The following is a 20,013-nucleotide window of genomic DNA, read 5'->3' as shown; positions in this document are numbered from 1 at the left end:
CACTTCATTCGGAGTTTTTGACAAAAATTCAAAAGAATAACAATAAATTAGAGAAAGATCCTTAACTTTGCATGTAATTTTCATATCTAAAAAATTTTATTTCAATTTTTTATCTATAAAATTTTATTTACTTCAACTCTCTCATGCAAATATCATTATCTAATTACTCCTCATATTTTTTAAGTATAAAAAGTCTAAAAATGAGTATAATTTCTTTTAAATTCAGCACTTTAAACTAGAATCAAGTATATTTTCTATCAAAATTGTCCCTCATATTTTTATAGGTACAAAAAGTCCAAAATTAGGTATAATTTCTGTTAAATTCAACACTTTAAATTATAATTGAGTATATTTTCTATAATTGAGCATGACTTTCTAATTGCCCCTCAAATTTTTTAGGTATAAAAATATAAAAATAAGTATAATTACTCTTAAATTCAGCACTTTAAACTAGAATCGAATATATTTTCTATCAAAATTACCCCTCATATTTTTTAAGTATAAAAAGTCTAAAAATGGGTATAATTCCTGTTAAATTCAGCACTTTAAACTAGAATCAAGTATATTTTCTATTAAATTGAGCATGACTTTTTTCCTACTTAATATAATTCTTCCCAAATTCAGCATCATTTAAAGAAAATCTAGTATATTTTCCATTCAATTGAGCATCATTTAAAAAAAATCTAATATATTTTTTATCCAATTGAGGTGAAAAAAGAGTGGTGCTCAATTTGATAGAAAATATACTAGATTCTAATTTAATGTGCTGAATTTAAGAAGAATTATATTTATTTTTGAACTTTTATACCTAAAGTTATCAGGGGTAATTAGGTAAATTAGTGTCTATTATATTTGACTGGGAAGTAAAAAAAATATTTTTATCAATGGGGACTGCATGTAAATTTTGTTTCTGATTAGGGACTGCATGCAAATTTTCCCAAAGAATAATTTTTTAAAAAAAAATCAATTGATCCCGAAAATGCCAACATACCTTATAATAAGCCAGAGTTTAGAATCAATCTATCAATCTAATATTTTAAAATTAGCCATTATTATCCCCTCCGTATTACTCTAAAAATAAATTGACGGAAGCATATAACAAATAAATCATCTTTTACCATATTAAATCAACCGTTGTTAAAAAAAATATTCGTTAATTCATTGAAATTGGGACTCGAATACTTTAAAAACTAAAAAGACATCTTAATGTTTCATCATTACTAGAGGTAACATTTTTTTATTAGACCAAAAGATGATAATACTCATACCAGACTACCCAATATCATCAACCCCTAATTAAATATAGATAGATAAATTATGAAAAATATTTATTTTAACACAGTGATACTTACACGAGAAGATCAGACAAGTAAGATTTTTTTTTTATTTATGATCAAAATTACACACCATCCCTCTTAAATATTTTTTATACCAACTATGAGTGTTTATAAAAAAAAATTAAAGTGTTTATGTTATATAACTATAGTGTCTATGTTTAAACCGTTATAAACTATAGCTACTACAATATAATATTATTAGTGTTGACCAAAATTAAAATGCTCATGTTATAAAAATTATAAATTATTGATAAAATTGGGTTAAGAAGGATAGAGTATTGTTTTGATGATAAATATAATATATATCCTTTTAACTATTCCAATAACAAAGAATATTTTTTTAATCCAGATATTATTATCTTAGAGTTATTTATACAAAGCAAAGAGAGTTATCAAGTTACAAATCTATAAATTAGGAATGAAATTTAGGGATAAATATTTTTTGTACCAAATCTATAACAAATTTAGCGACAAAAAAAAATCAATTGTCTCAAATTAGCAACAATATTTGCAACCACAAATTAGCAACAAATAAAATTTTGTCACAAAATTTGTTGCCAATTTTGGGATGAAATTTAATTTTAGTTCCAAATTCTGAAATAAATAAAAGATTCGTTACCACTTTTGCAACGAAAATGAGATTCATTACAAATTTTGCGATGAATTAATAATTGGTTGAATATTCTATGAAGAATTAATAATTTGTCACAGAAGATTAATATTTTAAGGAAGTCAAATTTAGAACGAATACATAATTTGTCCCAGAATTGGGGACAAATTATGGATTCGTCCCCAATTCTGGGACCAATCTAAAATTCGTTCCAGAATGAAAAATAATTAAAATTTAATAAAAATGAGTCCAAAACCCTAAATATTGACCTCAAAATCTCTGAATGGCATGAAACAAGTTTTCATGTGTTTATCTTATTCTCCTGGTTATATAATTGGTCTCATATATCATTTGGATCTAATTTTTTAAAAGTGGTGATTTTTTCAACACTAATATGGTCAATTTGACCTAATATTAAAAAAATATTATCTTAATATTAAAAATTACCATATAAACATGATAATCAAATATGATTTTTTATAAATAAATATAATTGATTAAAAAAATTACTACACTCAATATATTGGGTTAAAATTATGTTTGAGGGTATTTTTATAATCAGGAAAATAATATGAACCTAATAAGAACTAGTTTCATATCATTTCGAGCTCTCTAGGTCCATTTTTAGAATTTATGATTATTTTTTTTAATTCTGAAACGAATCTAAAGGTTAGCCATCTGAAGGGAATATTATTACAAAGGGATGAAGAAGGCACAAGAAAGGGAACAAATGGATTAACTAAGGTTGCAAAAGGATCAACAAATGGTGTAAAGGGATCAAAAAATTATCGAGTTGCGCCGACAACAAGACTTAATAATGTGGCATCTTCAGTTAAGCTCCGTTCAAAGTCAGATTCCTCCCTATTTTGATGATGAAGGTGGCAATGATGATGACAATGGTGGTGATGGTTCTTCATTATTTTAATTATGTATGAATATTATTTGTCTCATAATTAGTATTTTTAAATATTAATCCATGAATTATGAACCCTTTAATTTTTATTTTTTTATTAATAGTGTTAATTTATTTTTAACAAGGTTGGTCAGGCGAAATCTATGTCAAAGGAAAAAGTAAGTATTAAGTTTTGTTAGAGATTTTGACATATTGCTTGCACTTTTCTTTTTAGTAAACGGTTTCGCTTGTAGTAAATCATGTTAGATAATCATTTTTGTATCATATTGTTATGTTTTTGTAGTATTTATGAACTTTCCAACTTTTAGATTCCTATAGAAGCAAAGTTATTCTTATAACTATCTTTCTTGTTAGCTTTAATTTGTTCTATTTGTTTGTTTTGATGTAGAAAAAGAAGATTGGATGGAGAAAAAAGTTTTATGGAAGAAGATGAGTTGATGGTTGTGTAATTTTCTTTTGAAATAAATTGTTTAATTCTTAGAGTGTTGGATATTTTTAGATATCATGACTTGTATGTATTTGATATGTTCTCTTGACTTTTTTTGCATGGATATTGATCTGGTGATAAGGAAGGGCCCCAATCAGTAGGATGATCAGCAACATGGTGAAGGTCAAAGTCAAGCTGGTCAACACCCCGATATCATCGTCCGAATTGGGCAACCCCCTCTCCCGCTCGGGAGGAAGAGGGCCCGAGCGGACACTGGCGGAGCCAGGATTTGTAGCCCGCCCGGGCTACAAATCTCCTCCAGATTGCTCCCCGGGCTATAGAGGTTATTTTCTTTATTTATAAATCAAAATTTAATGGCATCAACGGGTAAAATATATACTATTTTAGCAAGTCCACCCGGGCTACAGCCCGGGAAGCTTACACCTGGCTCCGCCATTGCGAGCGGATACCAGTACAGCTCGGCTCCATACTGAGCTTCCGACGCTCAAAACAGATGAAGTAGGCGTCGAGCGGCCTGCCCGCTCGGACGTACATCGACAAAACATTGACGATCGAGCATGCTATATTCAGACACAGCTTCGGCTTACATAACATGGAGCCAGGATAGTGGGATGTTGGCCGAGCGGTCATTTCGCTCGACCCAAGGACAAGACCCGCCGAACGACCAAGAGCTGACTGAGCGGCCATTCCGTTCGGCCCACTAACAGACAAAAGGAGGATCAGTCGATATCCTCATAGGGACTCGCGCCACCGACAGACGACATGGTTGGCGGCATGGACAGGCAAAGGATCGTACGGCGGAAGCTTCCACTGTCCTGTCAGAGATATACTCGGGTCGTTAAGGTATGGTGTCAAGGATACTTTTCTGACCATCTTTTCAGGATATGCTTTGAGGAGCGTGCACGCGCTTTCCCGGAACCATATATAAAGAGCTTCAAGCTTTGATGGAGGTATACATAATCTCTACTATAGCTACAGTTACTCTGTCATTTTGCTTCCTCTTTTCTTCTACATCGTTGGTGTTTGACTTTAGCGTCGGAGGGTCATCACCAGGAACCCCTCCTCAGCGATGCACTCACATTGCTGTGGTTGCAGGCTTCATTGGCGAGAAGTCCACCAGCAGTCAACAGGAGCGCCACGTCTCCCGCATCCATTGCCTTGACTCCCGATCAGATATATTTTGACAACTTTGGACTTGTATTATTGTAGATTTGATTTTGAATATTAATAGAATGCGTATATATGTTAAGGATGTTTAATAAAATGTGTGATAATATTAATTATGATGTGTAATAAGATGTGATAATGTTAAATAGGATGTATATAACGTGTTATTTGAATTTGTTGTAAACAGGTTTATCATGAATGTAATGGATTGAATTGGATTGTATTAACATGATAAATTGCAAAAATGAATTTGTTTTATATTTTTTTTATTTAAGGACGAATTTGGCGCTAAAAATAATTCGTTGGCAAATTGTCGTAAATTACTGTGTATCAATAATTTTATGATGAATAAATTCAGTCCTAAATTTCGTTCTAGAATTTGGGACCATCCCAAATTTCGTCCTAGAATCTGGGACGAATTCAGAAATTCATCCCAAAATATGAGACGAAATATGTATTCATTGCAGATTTACCAACAAAATTATTATTCGTCACCAAATTTGGCCATCTATTTTCATTACCAAATCTCCAACAAAAATCGTTTTCATCGTCAAAATTGGGACTAAATGTAAATTTCTTTGTAGAGTTACCTATAGAAATTTTGGCGATGAAATTCTAATTCATTGCCAAATTTGACAATAAATGTGATTTTTTTCGTTGCAAAGGGCGGTAATGAGAATTTTGGGACGAAATTTTTTTTGTCACATAATTTGTCTCAAAATTTTTTGCAACACTTTTTTTTTAAAAAAAAAAAATCATCCTAAAATGACTATTTTTTTGGGACCGAATCCTCTAGTCTCCTTGTCCTGGTCCGCTCCTGGACCGGGACAAGGGGATTGGTGGGAGGCAATGCCCCCCATTTGTTAACAGGTGGAGGCCCATTGCCCCCACCAATATAAAGGCTGGACCATGAATTGATCCAGCCTTTGCGGACTAGAGGATCCACCCCCTATTTTTTTTAGTGTCAGCCAAGAAGAAAAAATAAAATACCGAGATAATAATAATAAAAAAAGAATATATAGTTCTAAACTTAATAAGTTTAGTTTGCTAATATATATGAATAAAGTCCATAAATAATTTATCAAGAGACTTGTTTATTAATTTACATACGTTTTTATCAACATACAATTTATCACTAAAATAAATAATTTTGATTTTCTCTAAGAGTGTAATAGTCTGTTATATAACTTTTCAACAATTTAAAAGCCCCATAGAGTTCTCTATCTATTCTCATTGCTCAGTGATTTTGTTGTCATTTGGATTGCCAGCACTAATTCTCTAATAATTTTTAATTAAGTAGTGATTATGAGTTATTAAAGCGACATGTTGAAAGAAGCATCCGATTCGATTTGAAATCAATAGTTCTCAAACTTAATTACATATATTTTCATTATCTACTTTGGTTCCCTATTCTTAGAAGCTCAAACGTTAATCGAACGAGAGCATAAGGAATACAAGGAACAAGCAACGTAAACATTCATAGGATTCTAAATTAGGGACTATAATTTCATCTTAATCTAATGAAGAATCCCATATCCAATCCAAATACAATAAAATATGGAAGGACTATTGATATCTAATATCTTATCCAAATATTCGATTATTATATATATCTATACATTTAATTTAATTTTTAATTATATATATTTTTAATATGATGTTAATTTTCATATATTTTTATTGAATGATGATAGTTAGATGGATTGAAGAAAAAATTATTAGTATAGAAGATATCTTATTTTTAAATGGATATAAATATGAGGATGAATATCTTATATCCGATAGATATAGAAATGAATGATATTGAATTCGATCCAAAATCGGCCCATTATCATTCCTATTATGAATGAAATAAAAAATTTTAATGTCAAAAGAATTATTACTCAGGGACAGAAAATACAAGTGATTGAATAATATCACTTTCTAACCTAATAAAAAACAAAAGGTAAACAAATTATATAAGTTTTGGTTTTAATTTTTTTTAATTAAGGTACTGAGCGTTTACGATTCAATTAATTCTGGAGATAATTAATTTGATCCATTAAAATTTTCCATCAGGTATTAAAATAAATTAAAAATTATAGATGCATAAATTTTTTAAACTCTCTAAATGTAATATGTCACGAATAAGATTTTAATCCTCATGGAGTCAGTTCAATTTTTTTACCATCTAATGCTAGTCCCCGGATAAGTTTTGGTTTTACTGAACCTTAAGGAGGTAAATAAGCAAAATTAAATACGTTCGAAGCTTTATTGATTTTTTTTACTTAAAAAATTGTAAATATTTTTTTTTAAAAAATACAAAGGTCCAATTATAATCCTATGTTTAGATGGGATGAGCGAAGGTTCATTAACGAAAAGGGAAGAGTGGAGAAGGGAGGGAAAGGAAGGAAAAGTAAGTATTTATATTCTCCTTATTTGACAGGGAGAAAATGTTCATTTACATAATATGTGTTACTGTGTTTGAGAAGAAAATGAGGATAACGAAAGTTAAATATATAAAGTTACAAAATTATCCTCACTTTTGCTAAAGACTTGTGCGTTTAAGAATATAGTGCATCTTGCATACATTTATTGGTTAAGACTTACGCATTTAAGTAATTGTAGCTCATTTGTTAAAGTTTCCAATCATGGAACTTTTAAAATGAAATTTTGACAATCTTGCAAATTAACTGTAACGACCCGCCTTCTACTACTAGGCTGTAAGGCGAATCGCTACGGTTTTGCTGTGCTAAGCTGCGCGGAAAACTGATCTAATTTGAGTTTTTGCTAATTATTTGATTAATGTTAACTCGGACACTAACATTCCGGGTGTACCTTGGAGTTGTACACATGCTAGGGGAGGTATTTACAACTGGTAACACCCTCCGGATCGATCCACAGACCGATCTGTTGATACTGGTACGGTCACAAGACCCTGGATCGGTCGGCTGTCCGATCCCGAAGCTACATCGCTTCTGTCCCCAGCTGGATCGGTCTACCGACCGATCCAGGAGTGTCCTGATCGGTCGGCACGACCGATCCAGGTATGTCTGGATCGGTCGGCTGACCGATCCAGGCACCTGGAAATCGGGGTCTCGCTACTGTATTGTACTGGATCGGTCGGCCGACCGATCCAGGAGGATACAGTAGCATACTGGATGGACCGATCCAGTGACACAGCCAGGCCCTGATCGGTCGGGAGACCGATCAGAGTCTGATTTCACCCGGGGCATCTGATTTCCAACACTTTGGCGTGCCAAAACCCCACATAACATCTAACTAATGCATCATAAACTATTCTAACAACATGTAATAACATTTTAACGACATAAACTAGTAATCTAACTTAACATAGGGCATAGTTTAGGAATTCATGGTAACACACAACTAAAAGTGCCTAGAACATGAAAACCAAAACCAATAAATAACATGCTAAAGTAAATGCTAAGGAGTCTAATGCTCAATTTGCTACGTCCCCTAAGGACCTTTGATTCCAGTTCCATACACACACATCCTCATCTGCATTGACCTCCAGCCTCCACTGCTAGTCCCCTTTTCCTTTACCTTTATCTGCAGTATAAGAAAAGTAGTATCTGTAAGCTAACAGGCTTAGTAAGAAACCATCTACCTCACAAAAACATGCGACGATGCAATATGATTTTTAAAGCATGCTATTTGAAATAAACTGACTAGGCTAAACATATAAACATGGCATATGATCATACAAGCATGACAATCAAGAACTGAACATGAGCTATCATAATGTATAAGCAAGGAAAGGCTAAACTGAAGCTAAACTGGTACTGAATTCAAACTCAACTAACATATCTGATTTTTATGAGTTTTGAAAACTAATACATAGTAAGTGAAAATACATAATCATGCTATTTGGGCCCGGTAACTGTACTTGCTGTGCGCGCATCCCTAACTAGACACGGGTTTGCAAGTCCCGAATTTAGTAGGGTTAACTAGGTTATCTAAACCTAGGGACGACTGTGGGAGTCCAACCCAAATGGATATCTGATCCAGTACAGTGCCACTGAAAATAAAATACTGAATATAGCTAACTGTTTTAACTTGCTGTTTCTAGGTTATCTGAACCTAGAGGCGACTGTAGGAGCCCACCCATTGGACCGTAGTCCCATAAAACTGAACTAAACTAATGTGCTGTTTTAAATGCTTCTAATGCATTTAACTGAGCTTTTAAACATAACTGAGGTGGTATTTAGCTACACTAACATTTTACTGAACACTTGGTGTGCTCCAACTCTCTCCTCTAATAGGGAGATCACCTCTAGGCACCCGACAACGTCTAGAATCTCCAACTAAAGGAGAACAACGTGTCCGGCCCGTCTAGGGGTGCTCAACTAGATCCCTAATCCTCGAGGAGGGTTTAAACACACCCTATGTGCCGAAAAACCTGCATATAGCTAAAACTAATGCGTAGGAAACCAAACGGTGCTATTATACCGCAGGTGAGGGGTTTCTTACCTCGTACGCTAAATTCCTTACAATTCTATTCGCTAGAATTCCGGTGGAGATGACCTTCTCGACGACCCGCTCACGTCTTCGCGTTCCTCTCGCGGAGAAGAACCTCTTTCGTGTTGGAGTCGTCGCCGGAAGATGAGCCGAGAGTCCTTGGGTTTGGGCGCCGAGAGAGGAGGAGGAAGAGGTGTGGGCGGCGGTGAGGTTTTTGGAAGAGGGATAGGTCACGGTGAAAAGAATGTGCCGAACCAAGACAAAATAACCCAACTCCCACTTAACCTTCCTATTTATACTAAAGACTTAATTCGCCCAACTCCAATATAAATTTTATTGGTTCCCTTTCCTTTCAGCACGGCCCTGCTGGGTTCAACTGGTTCCCAGCATTATCCCTAAGCCATAGGTCTCGGGTTCGATTCCCGCCTAAGCTATTTTGCGGTTCTAATTATTTTTGCTACTTCCGTTACTTGGAAAATTCCGGAAAAATATCTAAAAATTCCAGAAAAATAACAGAATATTTCTAAAATAGTTTTGAGAATTTTTCGGGCGTTACAATCCCCCATACCTTATAAAAAGTTCGTCCTCGAACTTAGAACAATTCTGGGTACTTCTGTCTCATGCTGGCTTCTGTCTCCCAAGTTGCCTCTTCTGCTGTGTGACTGTGCCAAATGACTTTGACTAATGGTACTTCCTTGTTCCGCAATTTCTTAACTGCTCGGTCTATTATCTGAATAGGCCGACTATCATAGTTGAGGTCTTCGCGGATCTGTACCGACTGGGGCTCAATCACCTGGGTGGCATCTGGGGTATGCTTCTTCAGCATGGAGACATGAAATACGTTGTGGACAGCTGACATTTCCTGGGGTAGCTCTAGCTCATATGCTACCTTGCCCACTCTTCTGATAATAAGGTATGGTCCCACATATCTGGGACTAAGCTTGCCCTTCTTCCCAAAACGCATCACTCCCTTCATGGGAGCTACTCTGAGGAACACTGTATCCCCGACTGAAAACTCTAAGGGTCTGCGCCGTGTATCAGCATAACTCTTCTGGCGGCTCTGGGCTGTCTCTATCCTCTGGCGGATCTGCTGTATTGCTGCTGTGGTATCTGCAACTAGATCTGTCTGAAGCTCTAGTTCTTTCTGTTCACCACTCTCATACCAGCAGATTGGCGATCTACACCTCCGCCCATAGAGAGCCTCGTAAGGTGCCATGCCGATAGTGGCCTGATAGCTGTTGTTGTATGCAAATTCTGCTAAGCTCAGATATTTGCACCAACTTCCCTTGAAGTCTAGGGCACACGCTCGGAGCATGTCTTCGAGTACCTGATTTACTCGCTCTGTCTGACCATCTGTCTGAGGATGGAATGCTGTGCTGAACTTCAGCTTCGTGCCCAACGCTGACTGTACACACTCCCAGAAGTGTGATGTGAATCTGCTATCTCTGTCTGAAATGATGGTCCGTGGGACTCCATGTAATCTGACGATCTCCTGGAGATACAGCTGAGCTAGCTTTTCCATGGAGTAGGATATCTTGATAGCTAAGAAGTGGGTTGATTTAGTCAACCTGTCGACTATTACCCAGATGGCGTCAAAACCATTCGTGGTTCTGGGTAGGCCCACTATGAAATCCATAGAGATATCCTCCCACTTCCATTCTGGAATCTGTATAGGCTGCAGAACTCCACCTGGTCGCTGATGTTCCGCCTTGACCCTCTGACAGGTGAGGCAGATGCTAACATATCTGGCGACGTCTCGCTTCATCCCGGGCCACCAAAAGCAGTTTTTCAGGTCTTGATACATTTTGGTGGAGCCTGGATACATCGCATAAGGAGTCCTGTGAGCCTCATCTAAAATCTATCTCCGTAGCTCCTCCTGATCTGGAACACAGAGTCTGTCACCAAAATACAACACCCCGCTATTGGACACTCTGAATTCTCTACTTTCTGATTCTGCTAGCCCTTGCTTGATTTTCTGAATTTCAGGGTCCTGCTCCTGAGCTGACTGAATATCACCAAACAAGGTGGACTCTAAGGTCATAGTAGAGAGCTGTCCCACGATGAGCTCGAGACCGAAATCTACGATCTCCTTCTGTAGGGGCGGTGACATGGCTGTAAGAGATAATAAGGTAGCACTGGATTTTCTGCTAAGGGCATCTGCTACCTTATTGGCTTTCCCTGGATGGTAGAGGATGTCTACATCGTAGTCCTTGACCAGCTCAAGCCACCTGCGCTGTCGCATGTTCAGATCCTTCTGAGTGAAGAAATATTTGAGACTCTGATGATCTGTATACACTCTGCACTGAGCTCCATATAAGTAATGTCTCCAAATTTTGAGAGCGAACACTACTGCTGCAAGTTCAAGGTCATGAGTAGGGTAATTCTTCTCATAATCCTTGAGTTGTCTGGAGGCATAGGCGATCACCTTGCCATTTTGCATCAGTACTGCTCCTAATCCCAACTTAGAGGCATCACTATAGATGTCAAAGCTGCTGGTGTCGTCTGGTAGAGCCAAAATGGGAGCACTGGTCAATCTCCTTTTTAGCTCGCTGAAGCTGTTCTCACAGTCCTCTGTCCACTGAAATTTTCTGTTCTTTCTGGTAAGAGCGGTCAGTGGGGAGGCTATCCTGGAGAAGTCCTCTACAAACTTCCTGTAATATCCTGTTAATCCCAGAAAGCTCCTGATCTCACTGGCGTTCTTGGGTCTCTTCCAGTTACTTACTTCTATCTTGCCGGGATCTACCATAATACCATCCTTTGAGATGATGTGACCCGGAAGGACACTGATCTAGCCAAAATTCACATTTCGTGAATTTGGCGTATGAAGGGTCTGCAATACTAGTTTCGGTGCTCAGTGTTCTTCCTGAGTTCCCGAGTAGATAAGAATGTCATCGATAAACACAATAACAAACTGATCTAAATACTCCCTGAATACTCTGTTCATGAATGTAGCTGGAGCATTTGTCACGCCAAAAGGCATGACTACGAACTCGTAATGTCCGTATCTGGTCCGGAATGCTGTCTTCGGTATATCACCCTCCTTGACTCTGACTTGGTGATATCCTGATCTGAGGTCAATCTTAGAGAACACTGCTGCTCCCTTTAACTGGTCGAACATGTCATCTATTCTGGGAAGAGGATACCTGTTCTTGATCGTGACCTGATTCAGTGCTCTGTAGTCTATACATATCCGCATGCTTCCATCCTTCTTCTTCACGAACAGCACAGGCGCTCCCCATGGTGAGTGACTAGGGCGTATGAAGCCCTTGTCAAGTAGCTCCTGTAGCTGCTCATGAAGTTCCTTCAGTTCTGCTGGAGTCATGCGGTAGGGCGCTTTGGAAATAGGATTGGTGCCGGGAAGAGTTCTATCTCAAATTCAATCTCCCTGACTGGTGCTAGGCCTGGTAACTCTTCAGGGAAGACTGCTGGGTAGTCACATACAACTCGGACCTCTGCTAGCTATTGGTCCTCGTCCTGGCTGGTAGTGACTACATGTGCTAGGTACCCCGTACATCCCGAATCCATCAACTTCTGTGCCGTCATAGCTGAGAGAAATTTTCTGACTTTTCTCTTTGGTTCTCCGATGTACTCGAACTGTGCTTCTGCTTCGGGTTGGAATACGACTTTCTGTTTACGGCACTCTATGGAAGCACCGTATCTGATCAGAAAGTCCATTCCAAGGATGACGTCGTAGTCAGTCATTTCCAGCAGGATCAGATCACAAAAGAGTTCCCGGTCTGCTATAATGACTGGCACTGCTCTGAGCCAGTGCGTTGATGCCATGACCTCTCCTGAAGGTAGTGCTGTCAGAAACTGACCACTGAGTACCTCTGGGGGTATTTCTAATTTCTCGGAGAACATCCTGGCTATATATGAATGGGTTGCCCCAGTATCAAATAGAACAGTAGCACTATACTGAAAAATGCTAATCTGACCAACTGTCGAGGCATTTACTACGTCCTCTCGGTGAGTGAGTAGATCCTCGCATTCGCCATAGCTGGAGGGGCTTCTAATCGCCCGGCTGATAAGTGGACCTTCTAGAGCGGCTCGCATCGATGTAATCGAGGGCCCGCATACCGAATCTGCTGTGGCCGAGGAAGACCGGTCTTGTTCGGACACTCGTTTGGCCATGTGCCCTTCTTGTCCACATTCAGCATCCTCGTGTGCCCTTGCGACAAACCCCGGGTGGAATTTCCCACAAGTGACACACTTTGGATAACCGGGTCGCTTGCTAGATGGTACTCCTTTTGAGTCACTCCCGATTTGCGCTTCTGTTGGAGTTCCTTTCCGATTAGTAGCCTTGTTGTTTGAGTGTTGGAGTTTCCTTGGCCTTGGACTCGAGGAGACTTGCTTGCCGCTTCATCTCGTAATGCTCGTGGTCACGGCACTACTCACCAACTCCTCTGTGGTTTGTGGCCTACGATGCCACCAGCCCATCGCTATCTCCGGCCTCGGCATCTTGAGCATCAACCGGACTCGTTCCTTTTCTGTGACTAACTCGGGCATAGACGAGCCAAACTGTTGAATTTCTTCACGGCTTCCTCAACCGATAGGTTGCCCTGACGAAAACTCGGTGAACTCGTCGTAGTGGCGGTTTGTAACCGTATATGAAAGAACTCCTCGAAGAACTCCTTCTCAAGTCGCCCATGACATCCGGTTCCTGGGCGCTTGCTCGATTCTTTCCACCACATGCGTCTCCTGTCGAGGCGAGGCACACTTCACCTTCTCGTGTTACGGAGTCCCGAAGCTCCATCGTGCTCTCCAGTGTTTTGAACCAGGCTTGTGCATCCCATGGTTCACTAGCGCGAGAAGTTCTCTCGCTTGACTCACCGCCACTGGATCGATAGGCTTCCTTTCTTGGCTCACTGGGCCACTCTTGGTCTTTGTCTTTGAGGTGGTGGAACCTCTAAGACTACCGGACGCCAAATTCGGTTCCGGGGTGACTGTGATTAGCCTTTAAGGTAGCTATTTCCTGTTGTTGTTCAGCTAGTAATTGAGCCACTAATGCTGTAAGGTCTGGAGGAGGCACTGAACTGCCTGCCTCTTGCTGGGGCTCAGTAGCTAGTGCCCTTCTAGCTGGGCGTCCTCGTGCCATTTCTAAAGACATAGAGAACATATGTATAACTAATACTATCACAGTTCTATAATCACTGATATCATGTTCAAAGAATATCTCATACTAGCAGGAAGTAGGCATATAAACATGAACTGTAACTAGAAAGCAAGAACAATAAGGAGAGTAGAGGTATTCTTACTTGGAAGCTGCAGGTACAATGCTGATGTGTGTGTAGGAAGTATGGAACACTGCTCTGATACCACTCTGTAACGACCCGCCTTCTACTACTAGGCTGTAAGGCGAATCGCTACGGTTTTGCTGTGCTAAGCTGCGCGGAAAACTGATCTAATTTGAGTTTTTGCTAATTATCTGATTAATGTTAACTCTGACACTAACATTCCGGGTGTACCTTGGAGTTGTACACATTCTAGGGGAGGTATTTACAACTGGTAACACCCTCCGGATCGATCCACAGACCGATCTGCTGATACTGGTACGGTCACAAGACCTTGGATCGGTCGGCTGTCCGATCCCGAAGCTACATCGCTTCTGTCCCCAGCTGGATCGGTCTACCGACCGATCCAGGAGTGTCCTGATCGGTCGGCACGACCGATCCAGGTATGTCTGGATCGGTCGGCTGACCGATCCAGGCACCTGGAAATCGGGGTCTCGCTACTGTATTGTACTGGATCGGTCGGCCGACCGATCCAGGAGGATACAGTAGCATACTGTATCTGGATGGATCGGTCGGCTGACCGATCCAGTGACACAGCCAGGCCCTGATCGGTCGGGAGACCGATCAGAGTCTGATTTCACCCGGGGCATCTGATTTCCAACACTTTGGCGTGCCAAAACCCCACATAACATCTAACTAATGCATCATAAACTATTCTAACAACATGTAATAACATTTTAACGACATAAACTAGTAATCTAACTTAACATAGGGCATAGTTTAGGAATTCATGGTAACACACAACTAAAAGTGCCTAGAACATGAAAACCAAAACCAATAAATAACATGCTAAAGTAAATGCTAAGGAGTCTAATGCTCAATTTGCTACGTCCCCTAAGGACCTTTGATTCCAGTTCCATACACACACATCCTCATCTGCATTGACCTCCAGCCTCCACTGCTAGTCCCCTTTTCCTTTACCTTTATCTGCAGTATAAGAAAAGTAGTATCTGTAAGCTAACAAGCTTAGTAAGAAACCATCTACCTCACAAAAACATGCGACGATGCAATATGATTTTTAAAGCATGCTATTTGAAATAAACTGACTAGGCTAAACATATAAACATGGCATATGATCATACAAGCATGGCAATCAAGAACTGAACATGAGCTATCATAATGTATAAGCAAGGAAAGGCTAAACTGAAGCTAAACTGGTACTGAATTCAAACTCAACTAACATATCTGATTTTTATGAGTTTTGAAAACTAATACATAGTAAGTGAAAATACATAATCATGCTATTTGGGCCCGGCAACTGTACTTGCTGTGCGCGCATCCCTAACTAGACCCGGGTTTGCAAGTCCCGAATTTAGTAGGGTTAACTAGGTTATCTAAACCCAGAGACGACTGTGGGAGTCCAACCCAAATGGATATCTGATCCAGTACAGTGCCACTGAAAATAAAATACTGAATATAGCTAACTATTTTAACTTGCTGTTTCTAGGTTATTTGAACCTAGGGCTAGGTTATCTGAACCTAGAGGCGACTGTGGGAGCCCACCCATTGGACCGTAGTCCCATAAAACTGAACTAAACTAATGTGCTGTTTTAAATGCTTCTAATGCATTTAACTGAGCTTTTAAACATAACTGAGGTGGTATTTAGCTACACTAACATTTTACCGAACACTTGGTGTGCTCCAACTCTCTCCTCTAATAGGGAGATCACCTCTAGGCACCCGACAACGTCTAGAATCTCCAACTAAAGGAGAACAACGTGTCCGGCCCGTCTAGGGGTGCTCAACTAGATCCCTAATCCTCGAGGAGGGTTTAAACACACCCTATGTGCCGAAAAACCTGCATATAGCTAAAACTAATGTGTAGGAAACCAAACGGAGCTATTATATCGCAGGTGAGGGGTTTCTTACCTCGTACGCTAAATTCCTTACAATTCTATTCGCTAGAATTCCGGTGGAGATGACCTTCTCGACGACCCGCTCACGTCTTCGCGTTCCTCTCGCGGAGAAGAACCTCTTTCGTGTTGGAGTCGTCGCCGGAAGATGAGCCGAGAGTCCTTGGGTTTGGGCGCCGAGAGAGGAGGAGGAAGAGGTGTGGGCGGCGGTGAGGTTTTTGGAAGAGGGATAGGTCACGGTGAAAAGAATGTGCCGAACCAAAATAAAATAACCCAACTCCCACTTAACCTTCCTATTTATACTAAAGACTTAATTCGCCCAACTCCAATATAAATTTTATTGGTTCCCTTTCCTTTCAGCACGGCCCTGCTGGGTTCAACTGGTTCCCAACATTATCCCTAAGCCATAGGTCTCGGGTTCGATTCCCGCCTAAGCTATTTTGCGGTTCTAATTATTTTTGCTACTTCCGTTACTTGGAAAATTCCGGAAAAATATCTAAAAATTCCAGAAAAATAACAGAATATTTCTAAAATAGTTTTGAGAATTTTTCGGGCGTTACATTAACATAAGATACACTAGTTATGGTTAAAAGACAAATAGAAATTGTTTGTCAAAATAGACTTACATCTAATAACATTTTACATTTGCCAGGCTTAGAAAAGATACTGTCGACGTCGACGTCGATGAAGTGCGAGCGTCGGGCGATGCAAGTGTTTTTCATCGTGACTTAAAGAATATCTAAAATAATAATTTTTAGAATTTATATAATAAAATAGTGCTAAAATTAGAATACCAATTTTTTTTAGTTCCTTTTACCCTTCCTTACATCCTAAATCGGAATGTAAGAAATTTTTTCGTTTTATGGGTATGGAAGGTTAAAGCTTATCCTTCCTTACCTTTCCTTTTTGTAGTTCACTTACTTCCAAACAGGGATTCAAGTTTCCCTTCTTCCAATTTACCCTTTACTCCCCTTCTCTCACCTCCTCCCAAATAGTGTGTAAATGTAATCAAAATTGATAATTCTAAACTGTATTTCAATGTTATGGTCAAAATTTTTAGGAACTAACTTCGAATTATGGTTGGATCAAACTTCATTGACATGCCCAAAGACTATTGTTCTATTTCCTTCAAGGCTTAGATTGAGGAGGGAAAGGAATATGTGAAAAATAAATTCTTGAGAGGAAGAAGAGAAAAGAAATAGGAAAGAAGGGGAAAGAGGGGGGGGGATGGGAAAGTACAAAACTCAATGTGCTCATGTGGGAGGCAAGCGACCACACAAGGCCATCCTTGTGGTGCGTTGTGAGGCAGCTGCTCGGTGTGGCTCACGTGGGAGGTGGGCGGCCGCGTGACCTGAAGTATTCGGAAGCGATGATGTCACGCCCCAGGGGAGTTCCTACCGAGGAAATTTCGACAACACCTCCCCTGTATGGATGCCAATCTGAAACTCCTCTACAAAGCCCTCAAGGCCACACAAATCTCGGCCAGAACAATAACAATCAAAATAACTATCAATCCACATAGTTTATATTAACTCAGCCTCCGACTGACTACACAACCATGCAGTTTATAATAATATCTACTCCACTACAAGGCGGAAAACATAACACATCGGAAAAAAACCTTCGCAGCAGAAGCATGGGCATCATACCCGAAGTACGATATAAAATCCAAAGTGCAAAATACATACATCACAAGTATGTAGATCACTAACAAGGGAACACAAGTCCGATAACATAAAACCACCTCGACACCTAGTGGGGACTAGCGACTGGAACCTCCTGACAGCTTCAACCTGAAATAGAAAATATATCAACGGGGTGAGTCCAACACTCAGCGGATGCCAAGTTGACATGCATAGTAGAAATAACTAATAGTAACAGTTCTGCGTACAGTCTCTTGGAATAATGAAAAATACAAAACTAAAGGAAATGGGAGAAGTTGTACTCACCGAGACCTCCTATCAGGATAATAAGGGTCATCAGACCAGATACAAAATGTCACATGTATGCATGTTAATCATATGCATCCATCAAATATGGAGCAAACATAAACAATAAATGCAATTCATGTATATGATGCAAATGACATAGTCACCCCTGACGCCAGTCAGCCATCTCACACACGATGGTGAGATCAAGTGGGTAGGGCTATGACAACTGTGCACTCTACCATCACTGCTCCTGATGAGTGACCGAGTAGACAAGATGCTGTCGGAGTACACCTATCCTCCTACCCCAAATCATAAGTAGGGGAGTTCAATGCTCTCATCTCCCTGAGACAGTCTAGAGGAGGGATCTCTGTCATGCTACCACGTTGCGTCATGCTACCCATGAGTGGACCAGTGAAGCATTGACAGAGCAAACTGTCACACACCCTGCCTGATATACCACTAACCCATGAGTGGTTGTGTGTGCATATCCATGTAACTGGCGATGAGCTCAACAATAATAGAGCTGCCAATCGCTCAGCATGCAATTATGCAAGATGGTGTATGACACTAAACATGTAAATCCTGACCATATCCACATACATAAAGTATGTACAAAAAGGTAAATGGTATGACAAATAACTAGTCTAGTACATAATAAGGCATGGTATGTCACTACATCTATGAACATAAATACACATGACAATAATCAAGAGGGTATAAAACATAAATGCAGAACAGATAAAAAGCATGCAACGAGTATCATGTAGTGACATACCAAACAGAAATCAACATAACTATTACTGTAAGTTATAACCTACTAAGCATATCAGAATGACAATATCAAAAGACAAGTCAATGGTACCCACCTAAAAAATGGAAATCATATCCGAAAGATCCCACATCGAGACGCTCGTCTCGAATCAAAGTCCTGTAATACATGATATACAGATTTAGCTAATTACATATAAATTAATTAGCTAGATCAAATCCCCAACTAAATCTAATCCATTGATCAACTAGGGTTATTTCCATTAACTCTAGTCGTTCCATCATTCGGACTAAACCCAATCCTTTAATAAATTTGTATCGTTAACAAAATAATGGATTTACCTCCAACAACTCATATTAAGCTAAACTTAAATCAATTCTAGTAACTCATTCAAATCTAGAAATACCTCTGTTGACTCTCGATTAGAGAAGTTGGAAGTTACGGTAGGAATTAGGAAAAACTACTGGCCATTGTCAAGTACTCCAACTCAGCACTTGCCAGCCTGAATTCAGCAGAGCAGTAATGCTACTGATTGAACCTACAACCCTCTGTAAATAGAGAACAACATCTAGTAATTGCAATTCAGATCCCAGTTTATCAACAAAGTATAGGTTAAGTGATTCGTTGCCCCTACTTCCTTCTCCTTCTCTAGTGGCTATTCATTGCTCCAGCAGCGACTTTGATCAGCGACTCTCACTCAACAGGTGGCTGCAACATCACCAACTCGACCTCGCACAAAGGAAAGGCAGTAATGAACCAAGGTGATCAGGAGGTGACTCTCTGAGGACTCTTGATCGGAGTAGCACAGAAAGGGGCCGGTTGGGAACAACTCCCTCGGCGTTGGTTGCTCGCGTGGATTGGGATGTAAACGAGCCGAGCCGAGCCGAACAGTATTAGGCTCGAGCTTGGCTCGTTTAAGTTATATTCGGACTCGAGCTCGAATCGAGCTTTTATCACAAGGCTCGAGCTCGGCTCGTTTTAGAATTATCAAGCTCGCGAACAGTTCAAGCTCAGCTCGTTATTAGCTCGATTATCAAAGTTAACGAGCCTAACTCGTTAAGCGAGCTCAGGCTCGTTTTCAGGCTCGTTTAAAGCTCGTTTTGTAACTCCCACGAAATATTTAATCTATACATATGGGTATTCTATTTTAGAATAAAAGGGAAATGGAAATAGAACCAAAAAGAAATAAAAAGAAAGAGAAGTTAAGGTTTGAACCTTGAACCTCTCACAATA

This window comes from Zingiber officinale, chromosome 3B, assembly GCF_018446385.1.
Source record: "Zingiber officinale cultivar Zhangliang chromosome 3B, Zo_v1.1, whole genome shotgun sequence".
NCBI classification, from domain to species: Eukaryota; Viridiplantae; Streptophyta; class Magnoliopsida; order Zingiberales; family Zingiberaceae; genus Zingiber; species Zingiber officinale.
This window is presented reverse-complemented; position numbering follows the sequence as displayed.